At 39.7% G+C, this 17,466-nt stretch overlaps 1 pseudogene; it reads left to right on the forward strand.

The window, feature by feature from the left end:
* The first annotated feature begins 4,701 nt into the window (after positions 1-4,701).
* Positions 4,702-11,082, forward strand: LOC102845795 (annotated as a pseudogene).
* Positions 11,083-17,466: the final 6,384 nt, after the last annotated feature.

The following is a 17,466-nucleotide window of genomic DNA, read 5'->3' on the forward strand; positions in this document are numbered from 1 at the left end:
CCCATCTCGAACTTCTAGCAATTCTCTATGTACTGGTCTAGCTATTTTTGGATAATGTTCAGCTATATATTGCTTGCATGTAATATTAAAGATATTGTTTGATAATTTGTCTGTTGGATCACCTTTCTTGGGAATGGGAACAGTTATAAATCACTTGTAGTCATTTCTCCAGACAAGTGTCCTCCAAATTTCCTACTCTAAACAGGTGAGTATCCTCAGGGCTGCATCTGTTAGTCAAAACATGTTAGTTGGTGTCCCATATAGATTCCTGGGAAATTATTTTTTGCCAATACCTTCTGGGAAGCTTGAACTTCTCTTGTCATTACTATTGCCTTTTGTTCATATGGTGCTCTATGAAAATCTTCAGTGCCAACTAGTTGTTTTTGGGTTTTTTTTTGGGGGGGGAACGGTGATTTTGTGTATTTCTTACATCTTGAATTGAAAGAAAGCATGTGATAGTTAACACAATATTCCCTTTCATTCCTTACTAGATTCTTAAAATTCTGCAAATCCTGAGCCAATATTTTATCATCACAATTTATTATTATTTTATCTGTTGTTATTTGGTGACCAATATAATTGATTTCACATGCAAGCAAGATTCTACTGAAGATTATCCGAAAACAACTGGAACAGCACATCAGCAGAGAACTGCCAGAAGTCCAGGCTGGGTTTAGAAGGGGTCGTGGTACTAGGGATATTGTAGCCGAAGTTAGATGGATCTTAGCTGAAAGCAGAGAATACCAGAAGAATGTCTATCTGTGCTTCATTGATTATGCAAAGGCGTTTGACTGTGTGGATCATAACAAACTGTGGCTGACTCTGAGAAGAATGGGAATCCCAGAACATTTAATCGTGCTAATGCGAAACCTATACTTGGACCAAGAGGCAGTAGTCAGAACAGAGCAAGGGAACATTGCATGGTTCAAAATTGGAAAGGGTGTATGCCAGGGATGTGTCCTGTCTCCATACCTTTTCAACCTGTATGCAGAGCAGATTATCCGAGAGGCCGGGCTCTATGAGGAGAAGTGTGGCATCAGGATTGGTGGAAGATCTATTAACAATCTGCGTTATGCAGATGACACAACCCTGCTTGCCGAAACTGAGAAGGACCTCATGCACTTGCTGCAGAGGATCAAGGACTGCGGCCTTCAGTATGGACTGAGGCTCAATGTCAAGAAGACAAAGATTCTCACCACTGGACCAATCGGTAGCATCAGGATGGATGGTGAAGAGATTGAGATTGTACACAGCTTTTGTTTGCTTGGCTCCACGGTCAACACTCTTGGCACCAGCAGCCAGGAAATAAAAAAAATGTATTGCAATGGGAAAGTCTGCTGTTAGGGACCTCTCTAAAGTACTCAAGAGCAATGGTGTCTCTTTGGAGACGAAGGTCCGCCTGATAAAGGCCATGGTCTTTGCCATCACTTGTTATGCATCAGAGAGTTGGACAATGACTAGGGAGGATAGAAGAATTGATGCCTTTGAGCTATGGTGCTGGAGAAAAGTATTGAATGTACCCTGGACTTACAAGAAAGCAAACAGATTCATTCTTGAGAGGGTTAAACCAGGCTACTCCTTGGAGGCAAGGATTCTGGGGCTTCGTCTGACATACTTTGGACATGTTGTAAGGAGAGACAGGTCCTTGGAGAGGGACATCATGCTTGGTAGGGTGGAGGAACAGCACAGGAGGGGAAGACCCTCTATGAGGTGGAGTGATTCAGTGACCGGGGTAATCGGGATGGGTGTGTCAGAGGCAATGTGATTGGCACAAGATAGAGCAGGGTTTAGGGCTGTTGTACAAAGGATCGCTATGAGTCACAAATGACTCGACAGCACATAACAACAGTAACAACATTTAGTGCCATCGAGTCAACTATGACTCACAGAACCTTAGGAACAGACTTGAACGTTGCCCTATCCTGCACCATCTTCATGATCTCTGTCATGCCCGAGTCCTTTGTGGTATTCACTGTTGTCAATCCATCTTATTGATAATCTTTCTCTAATTCACTGACCTTCTCTCTTTCCCAGCCCAATCTCTCTCTTCAAGGTCTGATTCCTCCTGAAAATATGCCCCAAATAAGTGAAACGAAGTTTTGCCATTCTTGCCTGTAAGGAGCACTCTCGCTGTACTGTAAGACAGATTGCTTGTTATTTTTAGCAGTCTAGAAACTAAGGTATGTCTGATTCAGGCTATGGTCTTCACAATTATTTGCTATGCATCAGAGAGCTGTATTACTATTTAGTCATTACTAAGTATGACTGAAGTTGAATTGATGCCTTTGAGTTTTGCTGCTGGAGAAGAGTGCTGAATATACTGTGGACTGCCAAGAGAGCAAACATCTGTCTTGGAGAGTGTGAAAGCAAGCTGCTCCTTGGAGGCAAGAAATTTGAAGCTCCATCTCACATATTTTGGGCATGTGGTCAGGAGGGACCAGTCCTTGGAGAAGGACATCATGTTTGGAAGGGTAGAGAGACAGTGGAGAAGAGGAAGACACTGGATGAGATGGATTGATACAGTAACTGGTGTTACGGGAGTACATGTGTGGGTGATGGTGAGATTGGCACAGAATAGAAGCAGGTTCAGTACTACTATGCAGAGGGTTTCTGTGAGTTGCAGGTGACTTGACCGCACAAAAAATGACACCACACCTTCTGTAGTGATATCAGTTCAAAATTTCACACTATGTCATTATGTCCCTAATTTTTTTCCAGTTTCAATTATTCTAGTTTCTCTGTCCTCTTCCTTTACAATTTTTGCTTTACGGTAGTTTCTGATTGCTTACTGTCATAGACTGTATATGATTTTAAAAGATAATACTCATGATATTCTTTGTTTTAAAAGCTAATCTGTTATACAGCTAAAAGATGACCTTATTGGATAATTTTTGCATAAAATTTAACAAGTATTAAGGTAATGTTCTGGAGAAGTTCACTAATCAATTGATCCAATCAGTCTGGACTTTTTCAGAATTGGCTTTCTTCTGCATCTTATCCTATTCTCTCAAGATATTATTTTTGTGCTAGGCAAGTACCATCTAATTCTTTTGGTTTCAATTTGATGAGACCAGTTTCCTGTAGACTATTAGTTCTGTAGACTATTTTCTTCTCTAAATTGTTGGTTCCCTTCTTTCTTTTTTGTTCTAGGTGAATCAACAACTAAACTCATTACTATCAAATTAGAACCAACTTATAGGTGACCCACCAGGAAGTTTTTAGAGGCTGTAAATTGCATGGGAGGAGATGCCCATATTTGTCCCTTGGAGTATCTGATATATTTGATCCATTTACCTTTGGGTTGGCAGTGCAACTTCTTACACACTAGGTCCCCAGAGCTGCCCTTTAGACAAATGTTTTCTTTTTTTTTTGGTGCCTTCAAATCAGCTATGACCCATATTGATCTTATGACCAATGGATCTGAACCCTGTCCTATCCTGTATCATCCTGATCATAACCTCTTATACTTGTGCCCTTCTTCTAGTCACTGCGTCATCCATATTGTTGAGACTCTTCCCCTGCTTTGCTGACCTTCTTCAAGGACTGGGACCACCTAGCAATATGCCCAATATATGTGAAATTAGTTTCACTTTTCTTGCCTCTAAGGTGTGCCTTAGTGCACTCTAGCCAAGACATATTTGTTTTTTTTTTTGCAGTCCAATAGATATTTAATAATCTTCTCCAGCACTGTAACTCAAAGTTAATTGTTCTTTAAGTGAATAGCGACCAAAAATTGTATCTTTGTTGTTATTAAGTGCCGTCCAGTTTACCACAGCTCACAGTAACCCTGTAAACAGTAGATTGGAACCTTCCCCTGGTCTGCATTATCTTCACAGTATCTGTCATGTTCATGTCCATTGTGGCTGTCACTCTTTCAATCCATTTAATTGAGTTTTCCTCTCTTTTGGTGACCCTTTACCTTTCCCAGTTCAATGTCTTTCTTCAAGGTCTGGACCTGACCACATGCCCAATGGAGTATGAGACCAAGTTCCACACTCCTTGTCTCTCAGGAGCACCTTTGTTGAAATTCTTTAAAGATAGTTTTGGAGTTTTTTAGTATCCTCGCAATATTCAATACTCTCAGCCAGTACTACAGTTCAAAGGCATCAATTCTTCAGTCTTCCCTATTCATTGTCCTACTTTTACATATACAAGGAGAAATTGAAAATTCTATAGTTTGAGTTAGGTACTACTTAGTGTTTGAAATGACATCTTTATTTTTTAACATTTTAGAGAGGATTTTGACAACAGATTTCTTCAAAGCAAACCATCTTTTGATTTCTTGACAGCTGCCACCATGGGTGTTGATTATGGATCCAAGGAAAATTAGACTGTTGACTTCATTTTTTTCTCTCTCTCCATATATCATAATGTTGCGTATTGGTACAGTGATGAGAAATTTTTTTTCTTAATGTTAAAATATAGCCCATAATGAAGACTGTAGTCTTGGATCTTGAGCTGCAAATGCTTCAAGTCTTCCTCACCTTTAGTAATCAAAGTGTGTCATCTGCATAATGCAGGTTTTTGACGAGTCACATACTTCTTCAGGTAGTCTAGTTTCTTGAGTGATTTACTCAATATAAAGATTGAATAGACATGGAGAAAAGATAAAAGTCAGACACATACATTTCCTGATTATAAAACTATGCAGGATCCCCTTGTTCTGTTCAAAGGACTCCTTGTGTTGTACAACTATTCTTCATGAGCACAGGTAAGTATTGTGGAATTCCCATAGTTTTCAATATTGTTCATAATTTGTAATGATTCACACACTGAAAAATCTTTGCATAGTCAATAAATTTATGCACAAACCACTGAGGTGAAACTGAAGAAATTGAGGATTTCCAAATACTGCAATCTGAAATTGATCAAATATGCAATCAAAATGTATTAATAATAACTGAAGATTAGAATTCAGGAATTGAAAAAGAAGAAAGATTGGTAGTTGGGAAATGTGGCCGTGGTGATAGAAATGAAGATAGAAATCTTATAGAATTTTTGAATGATCAAAATCTTTGCAAATATCTTTTAAAATGACCAACAATCATATGGTTATACATATGGGCTTTGCCTATTAGAGGAATCAAATCAACTGTATCTGTGGAAAGAGATGATGGAGAAACTCAACATCATTAGAATGAGGCCAGGGGCCAGCTTAGAATTGACCATCAATCATTCATATGCAAATTTAAACTAAAGATGAAGGAAATGAAAACAAGTTCACAAACGTCAAACTATGACCCTGATTATATCCTGCCTGAATTTAGAGACCATTTCAAGAATAGATTTGAAGCACTGAACACTTATGATAGAAGATCAGATGACTTGTGAATGATATCAAGAAAAAGAAAATCATTGAAGAGACAAGGAAGAAAAGACCAAAACGGATGTAAGTGAAGACAAATGTCTATATTTGTGCACATTTATGTACCCATGTATTAATACTCATGCATACATATGCCTATTTTTTTGTTTTGTTGTTGTTGCAAAATTTTATTTGTCATGTCCTCTGGAAGCAGGTGTGGCTTCTACTTCCTAAATAACATGCCTCCAGAAACTCTATGAAGTTTGATAAATGTCAATAGTTGTAGAGGGGTTTCAAGCCTTTTGTTCACAGGGTCTCAATGAGTCGTGCTTGACTTGACGACAATCAACAACAACAACAACAACAACATGTCTTTTACCTAGTATGTGCTTTTCTCCTGCGCACTTCTCAGTAACATCGTTTACTACCTTTCTTACCACCAAAAATAACAAACAGTATCTCACGGAAGAGGAAGACTCTCAATGAAATGGATTGACACAGTGACTGCAACAATGTGCTTGAGTATGGCAGAGGTGGTAGGAAAGAGCAAATTTTTGAAGTGTTGTTCTCAGGGTCACTGTGGGTTGTAGTCAACTTGATGACATCTAACAACAATAATCCGGTTATCTGAAGAGTACTTTCCTCTTCTCCTCAAATGCATTGTTCATTACTATCAATGAACACTGGTCTCTGTAGGAGTATATACACTTGATACTGCTTATGTGAAACCTATACTTAGACCACGAAGGGGTCCTCAGAACAGAGCAGGGAAGCACTGCATGGTTCAAAACAGGAAGGGAGTGCATCAAGTATGCGTCCTGTCTCCAAAGCTTTTCTTATGTCTGTTGACCATTTGAATATCTTCCTCTGCAAAAATTCTTTCCATGTCTTTTGCCCACTTTGTAATAGGGTTATCAGACTTCTTCTTGTGGAGGCCCAGGAGTATTCTATAAATTTTCATTATGAGACTCTTGTCTGAGATGGTATTGCCAAATGTTTGTTTCAAGTCAATAGGTTTTCTTTTCACCCAGTTGGAAAAAGGTTTGATGAACATAGGGATTTAATCTTTAGAAGGTCCCATTCATCAATTTTATCCTCTTCAGAGTGTACATTTCTGGCTGTATTTGGAAATCTCTTTATACCATAGACCAGAGCTTCTAAGCTTGATCCCAGTTTATGTCTTATGAACTTTATGGTTTGGGGCTTTACTCCAAAGTCTCTTATCCACCTTGAGTTGATTTTTGTGTAGGGTGTAAGAGGTGGATCCAGGAAGGAAACCAAGAAAACAAAGCCAACCACACATTGAGATACTTGTGAGTGAACCTAAATAGAGATAAAGAAGACCTACACAAAGAAAACTGCAGAAAATTTCTGCTAGGCACAGTAAAAGACTTAAACAAATGGGAAAATGTGTCCTGTTGTTCATGGATAAGAAGACTCAGTATTGTGACTATGACAATCCTATCAAAGGCAATCTATATACTCAATGCAATCTGAATACAGATACCCAACTAATTTTTCAAGGAAATAGAAAGGGAAATTATCAAGTTTATTTGAAGAGATAAGAGACCCAAATAAGCAAAACACTTCTGAAAAACAAAAATGAAGGGGGAAGTATAGCACTCCCCAACCTCAAAACCTACTACACAGCAGTAGTAACCAAAACAGCATGGTACTGGTACAATGACAGGCACACAGATCAGTGGAACAGAATTGAGAACCCAGAAATAGACCCAGATATCTATGGTCAACTGATATTTGACAAGGAAATCAAGGCTATCAAATAGGGAAATGACAACCTCTTCAACAAAGGGTGTTGGCAAAACTGCACTGCTACCAGCTGAAAGCTGAAACAATATACACATCTCCTCCATACCTTTTCAATCTATATGCAGACCAGATTACTCAGGAGGCTGGGCTTTATGAGGGGAAATAATCAGGATTGGAGGAAGACTCATCAACAATCTACATCATGTAGATAACACAACTTGTTTGCTGAAACTGAGGAGAACCTGAAGTGCTTGCCACAGAAGGTCAAGGACTGTAGTCATCAATATGGATTGAAGCTCAAGATCAAGAGGACAAAGATTCTCACCACTGGGCCAATTGGCAGCACCATGATGGATGGAGAAGAGGTTGAGGTTGTTAACCGTTATAGCTTTCTCAGCTCCACAATCAACACTCTTGACACCAGCAGTCAGGAAATCAAAAGATGAGGTAAATCTGCTGTCAGGGACCTTTCCAGAGTACTGAAAAGCAAAAATATCATTCTAGTGTATAAGGTGCTTCTGTTCCAGACTATGGTCTTCACAATGACTTGCTATGCATCAGAGAGCTGAATGACAACTAAGGATGACAGAAAAAGAATTGAGGCCTTCGAGTTGTGGTACTGGAGAAAAGTCTTAAACATAACATAGATCACCAAGAAAACAAATAGGTCTGTCTTGTAGAGAGTGAAACTAAGTTTCTCCTTGGAAACTAGGATTTTGAAGTTCTGTCTCACATACTTTGGGCATGTGGCCTGGAGGGAACTAACCTTAGAGAAGAACATAATTTTCAGGAGGGTGAAGGACAGTGCAGGAGAGGAAGACCTCAGATGAGATGGACTGATACAGTAACTGGGGCAACGGGGGTTGGAGCATCGGAGTTAGTGATACTGGCTCAGGACAGATCACACTTCAGAGCTGTTGTACATAGGGTTGCTATGAGTTACAGACAACTCGACAGCATATAACAACAACAACAACAACATTATTCATGTCTTCTTACAAAAGTTCAGTTATATAGTTCATATTTGTTCTTTTGTGACTGACTTAACATGTTTCCCAGTTGTATCCATATTGTAAGATCTTTTGAGGATTCATCATTATTCTTTATAGTTACATAGTATTCTAATGTATGTATGTATGTTCCAACATTTTATTTAGTCATTCATCAATGATGAACACTTATTTCCATCTTGCTGCTGTTGTGAATAATATTGCAATGTATATTGATGTCATATGTCTACCTGGTCTCTTTTATTAGATCTGTAGGGTATATGTATATGCATGGGTCACGAGACCATATTTCTATTTCTAGTTTTTTTAAAAACTATTTTTGAAACTACTTTTTTGAGAAGCTGTTTTCCATAGTAATTGTACTCCTTTAAAAATCCCACCAACAATTAAAAAGAAAAAAAAATCCCCACCAACAAAGGATAAGGGATCCAAAAATCTTCCCACATTCTTATCATAATTTTAAAAAGATAAAATCAGTCCCAGCTTTGCAGAGTGAAACAGTTTCTCCATGTACTTTTGATTTGCATCGGTGATGATTAATCATCATGAATGTTTTTTATGTACTCGTTGTTCCCCTCGGTTGTCTTTCATCCACTTTTACATTAGCTCGTTCACCATTTTTGTTGTTAAACTTTTAAAAATATATCTTTGAAATCACCCTCATAAAATATGTTATTTCTGAAGATGTTGTATGCCAGTCTGTGGGTTGTCTTTTTAGTCTTTTGATGCACCTTTTTGATAAGCATAAGTATTTCCTTTTTATGAGGACCCAATTATAAAATTTATCTTCTGTGCATTTATAGCTATTTTTTACAATCTATTTTTTAAAATGAAAAGTTAGATCTCATAACTTTTTCTCGTCATCTTCCAGAACCTTTATATTTAGTTGCTATTAGGTGTCATTGAGTTGAGTACAACCCATAGCATCCCTATGAAAAACCAATCCAAACCCTGTCCAATCCTGTGTCATCCTCACACTTCCTGGCAGTAGAGCCTATTGCAACAGCCACTGCCAATCCATCTGGTTGAAGGTCTTTCTCTCTTTCGCTGAGTCTTCTCCTGTCCAAGCATGATGTCCCTGTCAAGGAATAGCCCTTCATAGTAGCATGCCCAAAGTAGGTGAGATGAAGCTTTATCATCTTTGCCTTTAAAGAGAACTCTGGATGCACCCTGTCCAAGATGTAATTGTTTGTTCTATTGGCCATCCGAGGAATGTTCAGTGCTCTTCTCCAACACCACAGTTCAAAGGCACCAATACTTCTGTCATGATTATCAATTTTCCAGCTCTCAGATGCATAGCAAGTGATTGGGAAGACTGGCATGACTCAAGCCAGAATTAGAATCCTTATAAGTTTTAATTTTAATATTTCATCATGGATCATTTTTGAGTTAAATTTTGTATATGATATGAGGTATGGATCTTGTTTCATTTTCTGCCAAATGATATTCAGTTTGGATTTCTGAGACCCAGGACTACTAAAGAGACAGTTTCTTTGCCATTGAATTCTCAGCTGAAAAGTTTCTGTTTATAGTTTGATAGATTGGTTTCTGGACTCTCAGTTCTATTCCATTGAGTCAGTGTAGGACTGTTTGGGTTATCACGTCTATATAGAATTTTTTATTTAAATCAGTCAATGTGAGATCTCCTACTGTGTTCTGCTTCAATATTGCTTTTTTTACTTAATTGTGGTACAACCCCAATCTTTGGCATTTCAAACACACTACAAGACCCATAGGAGAAAAATGCACAGTTCCCTTCAGTGCGATTTATAGCCTTGGAAATCTGCTGGAGGAAATATGCTGTAAATCACCACCAGCTTGATGGCAATGAGTTCTTTTCCATATAAATTTGGCAATTAGTTCTTCCATTACAGGAGAGAACATTGTTGGAATTTGGATCAGAAGTGTATTACTGTGTTTTTAAATATATATAACACACCCACATAACTAACAAACATACCCCTCTAATATGCGTAGGAACTAAAGAAAAAGGAGATTGCTTAATTTGTCAAAATAATTGCCAAAAATTTCATTTAGTTATTCATCAATTGATGAACACTTACGTTATTTCCATCTTGTTGCTGTTGCAAATAATACTGCAATGAACATTGATGTCATGTGTCTGCCTGTCTCTTTTATTAGGTCTGTGGGTATATATGCATGGATTATTAAGCCAAAAGAGATTTATACTTCTGGCTTGTTGAGAAACTATCATACTGTCTTCTATAGTAATGATACTGTTGTTGTTGTTATGTGCAGTCGAGTCGCTTGCGACTCATAGCGACCTTATGTATAACAGCCCTAAACCCTGCTCTATCCTGTGCCCATCGCACTTCTTCTGACACACCCATCCTGATTACCCCCGTCACTGAATCAATCCACCTTGTAATGATACTGCTTTAAAAATATCACCAACAGGACTTTGGAGGCAGCAATGGTCATGACTGCCAAAAGGAGACCTGGTGGCCAACAGAGGCCAGAGTTTCAAGTGGGTCATTGAGTTGAGTGGGTTCAGAGGAGGCAGCAGGGGCTGAAGTGACTGAGTAAGTGGCCAGGGAGACTCCCTCTACCCGGTGCATTACTTGGACAAACAAGTGCCTGACACCAGTGTCCAGGAGACAGACCGGATCCTGGTAGAGAAGCACTGCTGGGACGTCACCTTTGGTCCCTTCAAACAAATTCCATGAACCTCGTCATCAAGTACATGGCTGGCAATGCCATCTCCATCTTTCCTACATGATGGTGTGTATGATGGCCTGGCGACCTAGTCAAGTGCTTAAGACCATTTCAGGTACTTTCAGGATGCTGCAAAGTTCAAGACAGAAGTTTCTTAAGGGTTTGGTTTATCTCATTGGGAATCTCATGGGCATGGCATTGACTGTTTATGAGTGCCAGTCCATGGGACTGTTGCCTACATAGGCATCAGATTGGTAAGCCTTCATTGAGATTGAGCCCCCTGAGAGAATGGAGATCAGCGGTGGGTGACTGCTTTTGTGAACCTGAAAAAGACACACCTGGCATTTAAGAATTTGGATCTCATTTTCTCAGGGTATATTCCAAGTAGTGTAATATCTGCATCATAATGGAATTTCCATTTTCAGCTTTTTGAAGAAGCGCCAAACTGCCTTCCAGAATGATTGTATGTACCATTTTACAATCCCACTACCAGTGGATAAGAGTTGCTTTCTAGCCACATCCTCTCCAATGTTTATGACTTGCTGCCCTGTTAAACTTTGCCGCCCTTACTAGAGTGAGGTGGTACCTCATTGTGGTTTTGATTTGTATCTCTCTTATTGCCAGTGATTTGGAGCATTTCTTCATGTGTCTGTTTGCCATTGGAATAATTTCCTCTGCGAAAATTCTTTCCATGTCTTTTGCCCATGTTGTAGTTAGAGAACTGAGGCACAAACTGAGATTTGTACACCAGTGTTCATAGCAGCATTATCCACCATTGCAAGAACATGGAAACAGACCAAATGTCCAACCACAAACGAATGGATTGAGAAATTGTGGTACATACACACAATGGAATACTATGTAGGACACAGGAGCAATGATTTTGTAAATTATTACCTAACTTGGGAGGGACTGGAGAGTATTATGCTGAGTGAACTAACTCAGTCCCACAAGGATAAATATTGTATAAAACCATTATTGTAGAATGAGTATAAGGATCCAAGAGGGGTGGGAAGTTGGAAGCAGAGGGATGAGAATGTGCAGGGGGAGGGGGGAATTAATCATGAGATTGTACAATTTGATGGGTGAGGAGGTGAGAGAAATTGAAAGAATTTGTTCTTTAAAACAATGTTTTTTAATTTTATAGATAAACTAGTAGGAAAAAAAAAACCCACAAAACAACCCAACCACAAAAAGCCCCATCCAATCATCATTTGATGTCAGAGAGCTATAGAAGATCATGCTCAAAATAAAAATCATATCTACTATATAAAAAAAAAGAATTTGGATCCCATTTACAATTCTTCTTTAGGCCCCAGGGTTCAGCCTCAGTATACTCACCTTAGAAATTTTCCTTGCTGAAAAGGGCCAAATCATGCTCTTTTCCTCCATGGTTAGGAGATAAACCTGGATGGACAGTATACACAGTACTACAAACACAAGGAACTATTACCTCAAGTCCCAGTTGAAAACAATGCTGTTGTTGTTGTTATGTGCCATTGAGTCGCTTGAGACTCATAGCAACCCTATGTACAACAGCTCTATACCCTCTTCTATCCTGTGCCAACCTAGCCATCTCAAACGCACTTATTCCCACCTCTCTAGTCACAGAATCGATCCATCTCATCAAAGGTCTTCCTCTCCTTCGCCGCCCCTCCACTCTGCCAAACATGATGTCCCTCTCCAAGGACCAGTCCCTCCTTGCAACATGCCCAAAATATGTCAGACGAAGCTTCAGAATCCTTGACTCCAGGGAACATTCTGGCTTCACCCTCTCCAGGACAAACCTATTTGTTCTCCTAGCAGTCCATGGTATATTCAACACTCTTCTCCAGCACCACAGCTCAAAGGCATCAATTCTTTTTCTACCAACCCTATTCACTGTCCAACTCTCTGATGCATAGCACGTAATTGCGAAGACTATAGCCCAGATCAGGCGCACCTTAGTCTCCAGTCTGACATCGTTGCTCTTCATTATCTTGAGAGGTCCCTCACAGCCAACTTTCCCGATGCAATTTGTCTCTTGATTTCCTGGCTGCTGTTACCAAGAGTGTTGACTGTGGAGCCAAGTAAACTGAAACTGTTAACTATCTCAATCTCTTCACCATCCATACTGATGCTGCCAATTGGCCCAATGTAGAAAACTTTATTTATGTTTTCAGTACAGGGCAAAACAACAAATAAGTCTCTGTAAGCAAAGGACTGAATGCTGCTAAATCAAGAGCCACAGCAGCAGCGTCTCTCGATAAATTAAGTGGTTATGAACAAAAACAAAACAAAAATCCCACCAACAAAGGCTAAAGGACCCAATCTTCCCACATTCTTATCAGCATTTAAAATAGCAGTCAGTCCTATTTTATCTGCACACTATTTGCATAGAAATTCAGTTTATCTACAGACTATTTGGGTTAGTATTGATATTTTTACAATGTTAAGTCTTCTAGTCCATGAACAAAGAATATTTGCAAGTGTGAGTTCTTAACGTTTGTGGACTTTAGTTTGGCCAAGAACAACAGAAACAGAAAATTTGATGAGAACGAGTAAATGGGTATTATTTTTGGGTAAAAATATGAGAGATTTTGGCTTCCCTCCCCCATTAGATCTCCAAATGGGCTTGTGGCTAGCCCCTCCCTACTCACTACCCCCTCACCTCAAAGAAGCTTTCATGGAATCTAGTGGACAAATATTGATCGTTGTTTTCACCTAGGCTTGAAATGCTGGCTTTGGCAACAATTACAGAGGACAGAAGAAACTTCAATTCAAGTGGATCATTTTGGTTGGAGAAAAACATGTCCACACAATGGACAAAAGGTTCCAAGTCTCTTTTTAATGTTGCCAAGTGCACAGATTTAGATCAGCATTGTACCATGTAGTATGTTTAACTTACAGAGAAACAATTACATCTTGATGCCAACAGAAAAGCAAATACATGTTTGGTATGATTAATGATACCTTCGCACTAAGGGCTTTAATCTTGCAGGCTGATGTTTGCTTATTATGGTTTATACAATTTGTCATGCAGTCAGTATTAAAGGTGAAAGTCAAACTGAAGTATGCTAATATTTTAAAGCCTGTATAATGTTCCATCTTCGTTCGCTCTTGAGCACTATCAAACTACTTCTTTATGCAGCTTATCTCGAATGAGAGAAGAATGTAATGCTTTCTATTATGGACCCTGAAAGCATCAAAAGAAGATGGAGGAAATACACAGAATCACTCTACCGAAAGGAGCTGACTGGCACTGAAAAATTTCAGAAAGTACTATATGAGCAGGAGCCAATGGTAATGAAGGAGGAAGGGGAAGCTCCACTGAAGGCTTTAAAGGCTAATTGGTGGATTTGAACTATGTACCTTTGCATTTGCAGCACAGTTCCTTCCTTACCCCTAAGCCACCAGAGCTTCTTTATGGCAGGCATATGAGCTGGGTTTTAAATTGGGCCTTAGCACTTACTGGTTTCCTTTTTGGTAAAAGGGAGGCCCTTTTTGTGTCTCGTAGATCTATTGTGATTTAAAGATAAATAAATACACACTTTACTAGTTATTATTTCTGGAGAGGGTGGGAAATCTTGGGGTCACAGAGTTTGGTGGGCAGAGGGAGGAGATGAAGCGATTAGGAAAGATCCATTGGGGACCTGAAAAGACAAGGTAATACTGGGCATAGGTTAATGGGGATTAATTTTATAAAACACGATGTATGGGAATGATTGTATGAAACATGAGGTGAATAAAGGGATGTGTGACACAATGTCTATGAATGAAACAATGCACATGAATTTTGTATGCAAACTAATACAAAACTTAGAAAAAATCAATATAAGCAAAGGGTTTATAACAGAACCTGTTGTATGTTATGCATAAATGTTGTTGTGTGGAGTACTACAGAGTCAGAGCTGACCCACAGTTGACCCTCTGGCGTCTTCTTCTGCAGAGTAGCGAATGGATTCAAACTATGTACCTTTGTGTTGGCAGTGCAGTTTCTTATCACTAAGCCACTAAATAAATCTCTCTTAATGTAAAATGTTCTCTGCTTATTATTATGGTTCTGAAGCTATGATCATAATGAAACTCATCAGGGGTGCCTGATACTAGTGACTAATGAGAAGGTAGTGCTCTAGAATTGCCAAAGATAACTCAGCAAGTGAGTGCAGATTACCCTGGTGTCTCCAAGAGGAATATTGATGAGGAACCCAACATTATCACTTGTGGAGTATTTTCAGAAGAGTGCCGAGTAGACTGTGGACTCCCAAAAGAACAAACATGTATGTCTTGGAAAAATGTGCAGTCAGGGTGCTCCGTAGAGGCAAAGATGGCTTTGTGTCTCATACTTTGGTCAGGTTGGTAGAAGAGGCTATTCCTTGGAAAGGGACATCATACTTGGAAAGGTAGAGGGTCAGTGAAAGAGAGAAAGACCTTCAATGAGATGGCTTGATACAGTGTCTGTGGCAATGGGCTCAAAGGTGTCTGGGATGATAAGGATGGCACAGGACAGGACAGAGTTCAGATCTGTTCTTCCTAGGGCCACTATGAGTTGTTTTGGGTGACACTTAACAACAACAAACCCAGGATGGATGCAGAAACTGTTGAGTCTGTACTTCTAAGAGTAATGTTAATTCCTTGAGGCACGAATCATTAATCTCTCTCATGTGACTGCTTTATCTGCCTGGGGCCTGGCGTAAATAGTGCCATGACTTTGTGTAATCTTGGGATGAAATCTGGATACATTCGGGTACAATGTGTGACTGTATAATTTCTTGTAGCACATTGAAGAAAGCATCTCCCTTTCTACCCTGCAATTTGATTCTTCGATGTGTGAATATCAAAAGAACCCATGCAGACAAAAGGTAAAAGGGCAGGAGCAATAGAAGATCCTTGCTGCACATGATGGTAGGGCAGAAATCCCCAGCCTTCACAAACTTGAGAATAAGTCGATAGATCTCTCTACATTTCCAAGTATGATGTCCCTCACCAACAACTGGCCCCTCCTGGCAACATGCTCAAAGTATGTGACATGGAGTCTCAAAAAAGTAGAAGGACAAAAAGGCAGAAAGCTGGAGGAATAGTGTAGGAGATGAAAACCCTGGATGAGATGGTTTGACACAGTAACTGGGATAATGGGTGTTGGAGACAATGAGATTGGCTCAAGGTACGGCAGGGTTCAGAGCTAGTGTACATAGGGTCGCTATGAGTAGCAAGCAACTCGACAGTACATATCAATGACAACTTGACAGGTGGTATGAGGAAATTCACATTTTTTTGTGCTTCTTACACCACAAGCACCCAGGGAAGACACTGAGCAATGCAACTAGAATCAGGTGAACTTCTAAAGGGAACGGACACCACTGGACCAGTCAGGCCCCAGCTATGTAAACACATCTTCACATCCAGTCTTGGAAGGACCGTACCATGTGGACATTTGCCAGGATAGACTGATCTAAAACACGTGCCACTGTGTACCTACAGGAAGCTCTGCAAAATGTAAGCCCTACTTATTTGGGGGTAAAACATGAGAATGGAAAGAAAGAACAATCGACAGATGCTGGTAGTTATTGTTGGGCACTATCAGGCTGATTTCAACTCATATTGACCCTGCTTGACACTAGGTTCCCTTGACTGTAATTTTTATGGGAGCAGATCACGTGATCTTTCCACCAGGTGGCTGACCTGTGGGTTCAGCAACAAACATTTTGGTTAACAGCCAACTGCTTACCCATTTCACCACCAGGACTCTCCTTGTCTTGAGTCTCAGAAATCTAAAATGGCCCATGAGGAGAACTTTGCAGTGTCACTTATGATCCCATCTGACTCTGGGTAGTAGAGTGGATCAGTGACAGCCATCCCATGGCTGTGAGCTGGTCTTACAAAGCTCTCCAGGAAGGCCTGCCACATGACAATGAGTGCCAATGAGTCTGGCCAAGGAACCACTGTTGTGTTGGACAGTGGGAGTTAATACTAAGAGGTGAGCTGCCCTGGCCTCAATGTCCTTCTAGCAGGAAAGGCAGAAATAGTGATGGGGACCATTTATGGAGGGCCTGCTTAACATTAAGCTCCACTCTCACCAAACCAGAAAACTAAATCTACTACCATCAAATCAATTCCAACTTATAGCCACGCCATAGGACAGAGCAGGGAGCTCTGGTGGTCTAGTGGTGAGGAGTTGGGTTGAATCAGCTTAGCAGGTGAAAGATTGGCAATATCCTTCCGTGTGATTTACAGACTGGAAACCTACAGGAAAACCAGCTGTGAGTCTGTTCCTACTTGACAGTCCACAACAACAACAAAAGAAGCAGCAGCATAGGATGGGAGAGGCTAGAGTAGAACTTCCCTGTAGAGTTTCCAAGTCTGTAAATCTTGGAAAGTTGACTATCATATCTTCCTCCCAAGCAGTTCACTCAGTAGGTGCAAACTGCAAACCTTTCTTTAGTACCCAAGTGCTTAATCACTGTTCTACCAGAGTAGTTTAGGCTGCTTTAAAATTGTTTTTAAAAATGAATGTATTAAATAAGTATTAAATTCTCTTATATGGCCAGGCTGTGTGTTGGACATTTACTTTAAAAAAAAAAAACCCAAAATGACGCAATAAAACCCCAAAATGAAAACAACCAACACAAGAAGAATTAAAAACATGCTACATAAAAATTCTCTGTTATTTTTATTATTATTAAATTTTATTAGTTTTAATGAACATTTACAGGGATTTTGGGTTTT

The sequence above is a fragment of the Elephantulus edwardii genome, unplaced genomic scaffold (assembly GCF_000299155.1).
Source record: "Elephantulus edwardii isolate Elephantulus edwardi_28Jun2011 unplaced genomic scaffold, EleEdw1.0 scaffold00244, whole genome shotgun sequence".
NCBI lineage: Eukaryota > Metazoa > Chordata > Mammalia > Macroscelidea > Macroscelididae > Elephantulus > Elephantulus edwardii.